General features: G+C 40.6%; 2 non-coding genes across 2 annotated transcripts; both read left to right on the top strand.

Moving 5' to 3' along the window:
- Positions 1–221: 221 nt before the first annotated feature.
- On the top strand, positions 222–309 carry TRNAY-GUA (transfer RNA tyrosine (anticodon GUA)). Its single transcript is given in 2 exon segments — positions 222–258; positions 274–309. It is a non-coding gene; the product is annotated as a tRNA-Tyr (tRNA).
- Positions 310–5,255: 4,946 nt separating this feature from the next.
- Positions 5,256–5,345, top strand: TRNAY-GUA (transfer RNA tyrosine (anticodon GUA)). The gene is given in 2 exon segments: positions 5,256–5,292; positions 5,310–5,345. It is a non-coding gene; the product is annotated as a tRNA-Tyr (tRNA).
- The last annotated feature ends 7,865 nt before the right edge of the window (positions 5,346–13,210 follow it).

Below are 13,210 nucleotides of genomic sequence, written 5' to 3'. Positions count from 1 at the left end.
CTAATGTCGACATAGCTTGCCTGAGTAACATACTGAAGATTATCCAGGATTAATAAGCAAAACAAGTCGCTCAGAAAGAGGTGACACAAAAGTTCATAAGCCAAAGAGAATGCAGTCCTCAAACTTGCACTGACTCCAGTCCCACCTCACCCAACCCCTCACCCAGTCCTACCCATCACTTTGCTGCATCATTCCACAGTCCACTTTCTCTACGTACATCGCCTTCGATAGCTCAGTTGGTAGAGCGGTGGACTGTAGTGGTTCATGACAGACATCCATAGGTCACTGGTTCGAATCCGGTTCGAAGGACGTAAATTTTTGAAAACACAAAGCTAGAACTCTGCACATAAAGCAGAGACGCAACGGTGTAGGAGAACATTAAAATTCTGATCGTCTTTAATGACACCAGCCTGAAAACGTCGTTATTATTATTATTATTATTATTATTATCATTATTATTATTATTATTATTATTATTATTATAGTTTTGTATCTACCTGACGATTTTATTCAATATAAGGAAGATGAGTTTCTGTGTGAGGATGTTCGTTGTTGTCTTCCAAACATTTTGTTCTATGATCGAGAGTGGGAGTTAAGTTTACTTCTATATTTTTTACCAGTTCACTTGTGGCACTGGTTAGACTGCTAAATGATTCTAGTTATATATGGCCAGCATTTTTTTACCTTTTTTTATTTCCTTTATAACCGCGCTCGCGAAGCGAGAGTGAGTATTGTGCTTTGTGTGAGTGTGTGTGTGTGTGTGTGTGTGTGTGTGTGTGTATTGTGAACAAAGCAGTTCTCACAGTCTTTATCAAATATTACTCAAACATAACTAAAGCGCTGAGGGTCAGCCAAGGGGATCATCATTTTTTTTTTTTTTTTTTTACTTAGGTCAAGATGTCAGGGCAAGATCAGAGTTTGTCCAAGCACGATCAACTTCAACATTTATTATCCGATTTAGACCAAATATGGTAGAAGGGCTGAGGTTAGTCTAACAGAACATAAGGCAAGACGTGCGTAGGAAGAATACACGAAATTCCCTAGTCCTAGATATAGATCAGTGCCGATAACTACGAAAGTGGCAGGAGTCTACGATTTTAAAGAAAGGCTTAGACAAATTGATGAGGAAAGCTTTAGAAGCAGCACATATATATACAAAAGGAGTCACTAATCACAGAGATGGCTTTATGCAGCTGGTGTAGCTTTGACATCACCAAATGGGAGAGGAAGAGGGAACAACTAGGTATAGAGAGGAGCGGGATCAGGTCACGGAAGGACCACCAGGTGAGGTTATCACAATAGAGGAAGGCAGACATTCAGCAAAAGACGTGACAAATGTCCCAGGGACCTCCTTTGTATAAATAACTCTGATTTCCTCCCTTTTGTACAGTCTCACTGACGATGAGCTTTGTGTAGTTCGAAACGTTAGATAAATAAAGAACTTAAGCTCTTCCGTGTTTTTCCTCTTCACTCACTTCTACCTATATTCGGGAATATAGGCGTTAAAGTAATGTTATTCAAAAGGACATTCAAATTATGGTAACATATGTGTCTTCATCACAATGATTGTACAAACCACTGGACTTTGGCAAACTTCATGTATATTTATATATATGCCCATGCTATTACCCAGTTAGGTAAGGTAAAAACGAGGGAAGATAAAGTACAGGTTAATCATTTACAGGCTAAAGAATTAACTTACAGTTTAATACCTCCTGGTGAAAGGATCACATAACCTAAGTGCGTAGTTGTGAAACCTGAGATTAACGCTTAACAAAGAAACTACAGTATTGCACATGGCAAGGATCACACAAGATTTCATCTTTGGGACACTGATGTGACAACATTCAGCTTGTACACACGAACTGCAGTTGATTATCTCTAAAGACTTAATGAAATGCCTTGGTGGCTGAGCGAGAATGAGGGTTTTCCATTCGTCTCTCAGTCCATTCGTGATGTACAGGCCGCAGTTATGGACAGAGTTTGTCTAATGAGGTGTCAAATGAATATTTTTCACGCTTAGGTCAACTCCAGGGTCGCAGTGACAAAGAAAAACAAAAAAGCTTCATTATTTACATAAGTAAAGGTATCCTAGGAAAGGGTGTTCAAACTACAGTAGTTTCTGCCCTCATTACAACTTTGATAGAGCCCTTTGCATATTGGTATATATTAAATAAATGAATAAATAAATAAGTGATTGTGTCGCTTCTTTATTAGGTTATTATGAAAAAAGCATGGGCGTGGGCGTGGCTGTGTGTATGGGAATGGGTGTGGATGTGAGAGTGAGAATGGGTGAGGGTGTTGACAAGAGTAAGTATGTGGGTGTGGATGTGAGTGTGCGTGATGGTGCTGGTGAGGGTGAACATATGAGTGTGGATGTTGGTGTGGGTATGACTGTGAGTATGGTTGTGGCTGTTGAGATATAAAAGGAAATCGCGTAACAAACAAACCGCTGCACACATGGATCACTCGCGACTTCGTTCTTGGGCCTTGGCAATTTGGAAACAAGTAGGTTTAAGCGTCCAACTCCGTACGTAGGCATGATGGCACTTTTCCCGAGGCCCGGCTGGCCTCCTAAGTACTACACACCTTCACATGTCACCGGCCTGTAAATGTGAATATGTCAAGGAATGTATTTATGATACATATTTTATGTTAACCTTTAATATGATGATGTATTTCGGTATTTTTTCATTATTTATTTTTTCTTTGCCGATACCAGATAATTTTAATTAGTTCAAGAGAGCTTCCTCGCAGTGTGGTTAATGAGTATAGCTAAGTCCATCGGTAAACAAGAGAAAAATGCCTATATTAAGGTTAATGAGATAGTCTTACATCGAGAATACTCGTCAAATAAAAATAAGTCGTAGGACTGAAAGGGTTAGCTACACGCACTGTCCTTGTGAGCTGGTTGGCATATATGTATCTTAGGAGAGGATGACTTACGAGATACGCAACTCTGTTCAAGAGGCTGATGGAGACCGTTTTAAACGTCTTCAGTAGTAGAGGTTTTGTCCTGAACTGGATATTACTGTTAGGTGGTGAAATCAATACAGAGAGACCATCGCACTAAAGATGTTAATATGTGTGTGTGTGTGTGTGTGTGTGTGTGTGTGTGTGTGTGTGTGTGTGTGTGTGTGTGTGTGTGTGTGTGTGTGTGTGTGTGTGTGTGTGTGCGCGCTTATAGTAGCAATGTGCTCGTGGTAATAATATTCCCCCAAAACGAAGTCGAAGACTTTGAGCGGCTGAGCCTGACTGAGAATTTTCTGTCCATCTGTTCATTTGTTTGCGTTGCGCAAACCGCAGTTATGGACCGGTTTTGACGATTAAGGTGTTAAATTAATCGTCCCCGGCTGACGGTGTATCTTCATCCTTGTTCTCGGCATGCTCAGGTCAACTGCACTGTCACGCTGACAAAATAAGGTCAAGGCCATTTATTTACAGACATATTGGGGAAATTTGGCATTTGTAGAAGAGGTATGCAAAATGCAGTAAGTTATACTTTCATCAAACTACTGATACATACAGCCCAGTGGAAATTGGTAAATTGAAAAAATGGTTACCTCATAAGAAGAAATGAAAAAAAAAAAAAAAAGGACAGTCGTTTATGAGCTAAAAAGCAATCCTGCACCTTAGCATCTTTTGGTGAAAGGATCGCACAGTCTAAGACAGTGGCAGTAAAACCTGAGATCAGGAAAAAAAAAAAAAAAAAAAGAAGAAGAAGAAGAAGAATCCGCTGCATACTGCAAGGATCGTACGAGACTTTGTTTGCAGGAGCCTTATGTGGCAACACGCAGTGAGTTTTGAACTTTACTCATTACGTAGGGGGCCTTCTTATACATTTTAGTCTCATTGACATCAGATTATTTTTATTTTAGAAGAGACATCTCGAAATGGAGGGGTTAAATACCGTACATAGCCTTGAATACCTACTGTACCACGGATGTCTCTTAAAATGTATAAAACTGTCTGGTATTAATGATAAACTAGAATAATCCGTCATCGTACTGAAAATGATATTGTTTGAGGGATGTGTAAACTGATGGGTGGGTGCAAAATGGTAGCTCTGATATGAGCCCACCTAATCCGATTACTATTTTCATGCCTCTACCAGGCGATTTCGTTTACCGTGAGATGGACGTTTCGAAACGTAGGGATTACTGTACATACACCCTTCACCAACTCCTTCGCTGCAAGAAGTCGTCCATCAGTTAGATCAAATCGTCTAATGGTAGCAAGAAAGCGATGCAGAAAGGGAGCCTACCTAGAGACATTTCCCAATACCAGTACTCAACCTGATAATTACTGAAACTCCATCAGCCATTTATGGGAAGCAGAGACAAAATTCTAGGGCACCTGCTTTTTGTTGAAAGTAATACAGGAAAGAACAATAAAGGATCTGTGCGTACTTGAAAAGAAAAGTAAAGGATCTCGTTAAGAATCTGAAGTCGAAGTTACAGGTGCAAGAAGTGATTAAGTGATGAAATAGCAGTTATCGTTTAAATATCATGACGTATTTATTCATTATCATCTTGGTTTCTGCGGTTGATTCCATATACATTAGCGAGGTTTTGGAATAGGAATGGTTAGATATATAGCATTTATGAAGCCCTCCACTACGAGAAATCTACCCAAAATTTAGAAGAATCGACTGTTGGCAGAAAGATATTAAAAAATACGTTTTAGGTTGAGATTAACTCCTTCATTACGATGTCGTCTTTTTACCTGACTCTTGCTATCTCCAGACGATTTATTCAGCCTGGGATATACTTTTCGAATGGGGGGGGGGAATCTAGCCTTTATTCAATCGTTCAGTGCGAGAGGTGTTTCCTAAAACTAATGAAATACTTTAGGAGTACCGAGAATGATCTGAAAACATAAATAGATAGATAACACGTCATCTTAATGAAGGTTTAAATGAAACTGTAAGAAAAATGAAATCCGTTGAAGAGGCAGTACCTGACCCTAGGCCGTATTCTCGTTCTCATCGACTAAGCAGCACTTCCTCCTTAAAGGTATACTTTGCATATGACTCATAAATACCTTCAAATGTGCTATTTGGATCGGTCTAATACTGACATTGTTTGCAGTAGCAACATTAAATCGCCTACGATGAGGCATTACAAAAGCAAAACGAACGAGAATACGACCCTCAAACTCGCACTGAATCTACTCCCACCCCACCCACAGCCTCGCCCAGCCCTCCTTACCACCTCGCTGAGTCACCACATCATCCACTTTCTCCACTTCCAGCGCCTTCGATAGCTCAGTTGGTAGAGCGGTGGACTGTAGTTGGTTCCATGGCAGACATCCATAGGTCACTGGTTCGAATCCGGTTCGAAGGACATGAATTTTGGTGTTAGAGCGACTATCCAGGGGTCGTTGCTATTGCGAATGTTCGAAATAGGTGTCCGTTTGGCCTCGGTTTCACTGCATTTCTTCTTCATTGATAATTTTGCACATTCCACCTCAACCCTCTCAATGCTGTGACTTACTTTACAGATATTCTCCCTACCCCCAGACGATTGCAGTCAGCTTTTGAGTGACCTCTTGTAGTGCATGGGTAAATAAAGGCAACTTCTAGCCCCTTCTGTATAAAAGGTTATCCACTGCAAGCTAAAATCATCTAACAGGTAGCAGGCATAAAATAAAAATATGTCATCGGATTAAAGGCTTCATATATTCTCCCGCTTGTAGCTGAAGATAGAAATAACTTTAAGAATAGTGTTCAGGTACAATATTCCAAAAATGTCGCTGAGAAAGAAGTGCCAGACATTCTTATATGTGAATGAAAATACGACCCTGTATCAGGATCACATGCTTCATTACCCAGTCCAGTCTCTACATCTTGCAGTCACACATCACACCTACCACTCCATTCCTAGCGAAGCACCTTCCACTCAGCCTCATACCACAAGTACATTTTCATCCACCTACTCCACACTTTTCTCATCAGTGCTTACTCCACTCTTCGTCTCCAGATCTTCTGTCTGTCTGTCTGTCTGTCTGTCTGTGAAGCTTCTAGAAGGTTCACATCAGAATATTCCACGTGACACGACCCCTGCTAAAATAGGAATTTAGGAAGCAGAGCTCAGAAGGAGGTTAGCCTTAGAATCGGCAGGTAGTGGAGGGAGTGAATAAGAAGAGGGGTCCAACTAGACTTACTTAGTATATTAAGTCTCTGTATAATACATACGCTGCTCCACTTAGATTTTCTCTGAATATTATAAATCAAGATCAACTCCCTGTATTCATCTTTAACTCCTCCTGCTCTTCAATTAATTCAAGACTCACCTATTACAAGAATTAAGAGTTACATATATAAAAATGTTGGCTACAAAGCTTTAACATGTCTGTCTGTTTGTCTGTCTGTCTATCTGTCTGTCTGTCTGTCTGTCTGTCTGTCTCTCTCTCTCTCTCTCTCTCTCTCACACACACACACACACACACTTTTTATCATTATCAAACCACTTTTCATGCACCAGATTATATCATTCCAAATCTCTCTCTCTCTCTCTCTCTCTCTCTCTCTCTCTCTCTCCACCTGCGACTCACGAAGCGAGTACTGGGCGTTATGTTTTCGTCGGCGCACGCGGGCGATTGTGTGTGTGTGTGTGTGTGTGTGTGTGTGTGTGTGTGTGTGTGTGTGTGTGTGTAACAAAGTAAAAAAAATTTTATCCGACTTTCATCAAACTTGGTGGAAAGGTTTGAAGGTGTCCCTTGAGGGAACCTGTTGTTTTTAGAACAACAGGTCAAAGGTTAAAGTCACAAGGCTAGGTCAAACGCTGACCTAGCAAAGCTGGCTAGAAGTTTTTATTCTATTGTGACCAAACTTTAGGGATGGGATGAAGGCTATGTAAGAATGAAGTTATTCAGTTTGGGGAACTGTCAAATGTCAAGGTCACAGGCCAAGGTTAAAGTTCATCCTGTGTAGTGATCAGTAATAAAATAGCTCAAGCAATTTTAGTACGAGTTTAACGACACTTGCTGAATTTGTTGAAGGTCAACCAAGGAAATGTTGCATATATTGCTACTAGTTCTATCACACAGGACAAGGTAAACACCCTGTACTGGAGCAGTAGTCAATGTATTAATGATAAGTTACAACAATCAGCATGGTACAAGGTAGGCAGAGCTGAGGGGTGAGTACAGTACCAGTGTGCGTGTGTGTGTGACTGAGTGTGAATCAGCTGACCTGGTGTAGGCCTCTATGCTAATACTGGGCTTAAGTACCCAGAAGATGGTCCCGCCACCAGTGTTGGCCCGCTAGTTTTAACTTACTTATCCTTTTTCTCAGTAAGAATTTAATGGACGGCTAACCCCACCTGCATCTGGGAAGGAAATCTCAGGGGCTTTAACAGGTGTGCGAGGCTGCTTTGTGACTGCTGGTGAAGAGTTGAATAGGTAAGGATGACATGATTACATGTATTCGTACGTTACAGAGTGTATCCAGTTTTCTTAGAGGAGTAGATCAAAGGTCAAGGTTAAGGTAAGATTAACATAAATTTTTTATCAGATTTATGTCAAATTCTGTGGAACAGTTGAGGAGAAGGAAAAATAAAAAGATGCAGTTTTGAGAACAATCAGAGGCCTTGGACACTGAACAATATCATCTGAAGCAGTCTTTATCTGATTTGAACCAAACTACAAGAAATTATTAAGGTTCGAGCAACAATGAAGGGATTCAGTTTTGTTAACAATTAGTCGAAGACCAAGATTATTAGGCTGGGTCAGTGTTCGACCCGTGTGTCTGTTTGCAAACTGTCTAACTAAAACTGTTTTTATTTGCCTTCGATGAAACTTTGTGAATGAGTCGAGGATCGCTCAAAAGGTTGACCTACTGGTTTTGAGAACAATAGGTCAAAAGCTAGGTCACATGGCTTGGTCAAATTAAACAGTTTTATCTGTTGTAGACATGACTATTTTGATGGGATAAAGGTTCGATTTTGTGCATAAACCGTCAAATATCAAGTTCACTGAGATAAGTCATAGGTCAAGGTCATTGGGAACAGTCAGATCAAACAGTTTTGAACTTTTTTTTTTTTTTTTTAAATCTAAATTGGTGGAAGGGTTAAGGTTTTGGCAAACATGAAGCAATTCGATTTTGAAGGTAATCTGTCGGTCAAGGTCAAAGGCAAGTCATATATCCGACCCAGAGACCAGCTGGTAGTGACGGTATTGCACTCTCTGAATGCTTCTTCTTGGTTTTTCTTTTTTTTTTTTTTCCTTTCTTTTCCCACACACATTTCCCTCCAACCTCTCTCCTTACCACCCACACTTCTCTACTCACGTTCAGCTCTCCACCTCACTTGCTGCGTCACTGCGTGTTCAGGTTCAACTCTCCTCTTTTCTGCCACCTTCGATAGGTCAGTTGGTAGAGCGGGGGACTGTAGTTGGTTCATGACAGACAGACATAGGTCACTGGTCGAAGGACGTAAACATTTAATACTAAGAGTTTAAACATCATATATAACATAGGGATGGGGATGGAGTAGGAAAATATTAAATTAATGATCATCATCAGCTCCTACAATACAATTTTTTTTTTTCTAAGCTTGGGTAGAGTTGCTATGCTGAATCGGGTAATAAGTTTGTTGAAAAGTCTGTCCAAAGCTGAATAAACATCTAAAAGAATAGAACAAAATATATGTCATTAGACTGGGATGGTAACCCGACGGAAGACGTCAGTTTTGCTTTGTTCATTGCTAGTAAGAGAAGTTCATCTCCAGCTTAGGATAGACCTGTCGTAGTGAAGGGATTAATGAAGGTCATAGCTAGTCCCTGTAGCTCGGAAAGTCTCCCCTGAGTTGACTCGACATCTGTATACAGCATGAATGGAATATAAATGATGTTTTAGGGTTGACGGAGTTACCATAAAGATAAATCTATATTTTGTGCGTCATGATACCGAGAGTAAAGAGTGTACCTCGTGTTGCTGAATGCCGTTTGTAGCGTAGCATTCAGGCCAGTTACAGCCAGTGATCACAATTATTCCTGTTGTGATCCTCATGTAATAGGGACCGGTTAACAAGTTCGTCCTCATAAGTTTTAGCCCTTTAATACGATGATGAACTTTTATTTTATTCTTACTAGTAATCGATGAAATAAGTGGCTTATAGACTGCAAACTCAAATAATATACAGGATGTCTGCAATGGGTGACCACATTTCATGGCTATATAATAAGAGCTGAGTAATGATAAGAAACTGGAATAAATAAAGTAACAGTATCTAGAGCATTTCTTTCAAAAATCTGAAGAAATCCAAATGATACGTTGCAATGCAGCAACGTGTTAAAGGTAGAATTTAAATGATCATGATGGTTGCCACTTCAAGACTGAAGCACGCAGTATCAGTATCAAACGTTTCATGAGGCTGTCGTGCCTTACCCACACATTTTACTTGAACTAGAGGGAATAAAGCTACAAACGGATTTTTTTTTTTTTTTTTACAAATGAGGCGTTGTTTATGACTGTCCAGATATAATGGAAGTGTGCATCACTTGAAGCAATGTAAAACTGATGTTCAAGGAATCATAACGCAAGTGATACTGAGCCATATTTGAATCGAAAATGATTACAGGTTTGACGTCTGTCGAACCTCAAATAGAAGCCAAGCAGAAATTTGCAAGAATAATGTATGCAGTGTAGTTTTAGTTTCACCAGTACCTGTAAACTACAGAGTATGTGTCTGGCAAGACTGTTTCGTGAAATGTCAGTTTCTCGCTGATTCTGTGTATGTCAGCCTTGTCGTACACCATTCCATGATCATGATCTTTTATATTTTATGCTCAGAACAGTGCTCAGAAGCAAATAACTCTCACACCTACAAAAACTTCAAGTATTGTAAATGTTATTACTTCACACACACACACACACACACACACACACACACACACACACACACACACACACACACACACACACACACACACACACACACACACACACACACACCACACACACACACACACACACACACACACACACACACACACACACACACACACACACACACATACCGATAACTTATTAAGTCCTTCGTTGTAACAATATGAAATGTGGTCAGCCATGATTGACACCCTGTGCTGGATAGGTTAATTTTGTTTGTGTTGTTTGCTGATGACTTGATGCTGATCATGGAGAATGATAGGAAAACGGAGGAAGGGTTTAGGAAGTGGAGAGATGGAATCAGACTCAAGCATTTGAGAGTAAATGCGGATTGAACAAAAGTGATATCTAGTGGTAGTAGCGCTACTATCAAAGCAGAGGGAGTGTGGCCATGTGCAGTTTGCCACAAGGGAGTGGACTAGGGCGGGTCGAAAAGGAACCAACCTACAGTAGGGCTGCCAGGTTGAAACATAGTCAGAATGGTGCTCCTTTACAATGACAATAAAACTACGAAAAATATGTTTCGATATATACGTGCCCATTACAGCAACTTGGATCTAATAATAGAGTTATTTCTCAAAAAAAAAAAAAAAAAATGAAATACATGCTATTTTTTCGGATGAACTAAACTGCAATTTCTGTGTTAAATTTCAATTTTGAAAATAAAAGTAACAGTTGAAATAAATGTGTCCAAATCATATGAAAGGTATTATTTCATGAAAAAGAAAAAGAACAGTAGAAATGGCATGAATAGTTGAACACATCAAAAGTCTTGTTTACTTTCACGCTTCGGGAACAAGCTGCGAGATCGCTTACATTGGACGAGCATACCATGACGTGATTCATGCCCAAATACTTTACTTGTGGTGGATGTGACGTCCTTGAAGCAGCGTTCCACTCTTCGGGAATGGCAAGGGCACACGTCCAGTACGATGGGTTGGCTTTCATCCATTTGGTCCAGTCTGTTCTTCAGCAGTGGAGGAACTGTGGCAGAAGAAAGCTCTACCAGCTCAGTGTACTTCTTGGCATCGAAGTTTATCTTCAGTGCCGATTTTTCAAATATTCTAACTGAGGCTTGGTCATCATTCTCATTCATCTGTGCTTGTTTCATCAACCTGATCGCCATCGAGCGTACGCCAACATCTTCATCAGCAACAGCCGACAACAGGATGTTCTCCTGGTAACAGATGTACCTGTTATTACCGGCACAGGTCGAATGATCGCCTGATCCTCCAACGGCAGCTTTTGAAGGAGCTCCACCATGAAGAAGAAATTTTTGGCTTCATCATGACGCAAGCTGTTGGCTTTCACCCTGAACCATACAGGAGCATAGTAGTTCACAATGAATGAAACGAGACGTTTTAGGGTTGGTGGTGGTTGCTCCTTTGATATGTTAAGTCGAAGTACGCGATTAGCTGTCGTGAGCCACCTGGCATGATTTAGCGGTCATGGTTGTGCAGATGGTCCCACACCTCATTAGTATCTCCACTTGGCAATTGCACTGCCAAACATGCACGGTACAGGTAGCACTGATCTTTGCTGATCACTTACAACTCCTTCTGGGAAAATGCAAGGTTTTCCACCAAAATGTTCATAACCAACAACTGGAAGATCTTTTGGGTCAAATTCAAGCGATTGACCTACTTTTCCTCTGCAGCCTCGTGGACCTGTTGTCGAACCATCAACTGCCTCGAAATACCTTCGGAAAATGCAAGAAAAAAAAAACAAGCCACTGTAGTGGTCCGCCAAGCTGTGTTTCGAGCTCACGGATCACTCCATTTCTCTTTCCATTACTGACATTTGTCCCATCACAGACGATAGCTTACAACGAATCTGTTGAATCTGTTTCTCGAATGACAGACATGACTTCCTTGGCAATATCTGCTGCTCTTCCACTTTCGGGAGAAAAGTGGACGATGTAAACGGTGTCAGGGAAAGCAACTACCGAGTAGTGATCTTCCTTCATGATTCTCTGATCATCTGGGGTTTTCTTGAGCGACTGATCGATTTTTCCATCGAAACCGATGCAAACGATCTCCATCAAGTCATTTTTATGTTGTTGCAATGTGACATCTCTCCAGTATTTTCTCTGACGGCGGAGTTTACTGGGATCAACTTTATTTTCTTCACAAAGGATATTCATATCTTTCAGTGCTGCATTCGCAGTAGTACAGATGTCTGTATTGCTTACTTGACATCGATCAGGTACACGACTCAGCTCAGGATAGACTTATCTGTTCTGACACTGTTCTGACTGTTTGCTTTCATCTACTTCTGCAGTATCATCATCAACATATTGATCATATTGTTCATCACAGGCATCACTTTCAATATCTTCATTATTTTGTTTAGTATCTGTAGTGGACTCCTCACAGAGCCTCCTTTTCATCACTCTATTTGCTGCACACCTATTTTGTGCTGTCTTCTTCCTGTCTGTTCCACCATAATACATTTTTCTGCAACTATTTTGGTCAACCCAGAAAGGCCACTCCTCAGGTGATATCTTGTCTGCTGTAGGGCATTGACACTCAGACCTCTCACGTGCATTGAAGTTTTTGAAACATTTGCAGTGACTAATGTCAAATAAAGTGTCAAAGCTGGCGAGTTTCTTTCTGTAGGTGTTGGAAGTCCTTTTGCTCACTGGATATTTCCTAAGCTCCTGTGACTTTGTTATCAGGCGTTTCACACGAATAACAACACTGGTGTAATCAATAGTGGAGATGGAAGCTTTCTTGCAAATTCTTCAGGTGCAACAGTTTCCGCATAGGCTTCGGTGCTCAGTGACGGATTTGTGGATTTATGTTCCAAATATGCCCTTACGACATCACAGCTAATGGGCAACTGATTTACCGGAAGACTGCGTGATGAGCCGAAAACAGAGTCTTTCGTGCTTTCTCGTGTGCTGCAACTGGCCATGAGTCCAGTCAAATACACACTCATTCAAAATTCAAAGCTGTAAACCAGTACCACTTCGTGTAGTTGGTAACAGAAATGCAAAACAATGAGTTATCGTTTATAGAGTTGCCAATCACTGGTAATCACTGAATGCTTGGAGGGTCAGTGCCGTAAAAACTAGACTGAAAGTTGCTGGAGTACCACTGGCTCATTATTAAGAATATAATTAGTTCATGTGAAAACATACTATAGGTCATCAAAATAGCCATGTTTCGTCGAATTTTTAATTTTTGACCCACCCTAGTGTGGACAGTAACTACATCTTATGCTGTGTTTGTAAAAAGTGGAACAAGCAGAGATTGAGAGGCAGGAAAGGACTGGCCTTTTCGAGTCTCTTGAATGTGTGGAGGAGTTTTGTTATTTGGG

The sequence above is a fragment of the Coenobita brevimanus genome, chromosome 23, assembly GCF_032717465.1.
Source record: "Coenobita brevimanus isolate Jiangsu-jjx chromosome 23, ASM3271746v2, whole genome shotgun sequence".
NCBI classification, from domain to species: Eukaryota; Metazoa; Arthropoda; class Malacostraca; order Decapoda; family Coenobitidae; genus Coenobita; species Coenobita brevimanus.
This window is presented reverse-complemented; position numbering and strand designations above follow the sequence as displayed.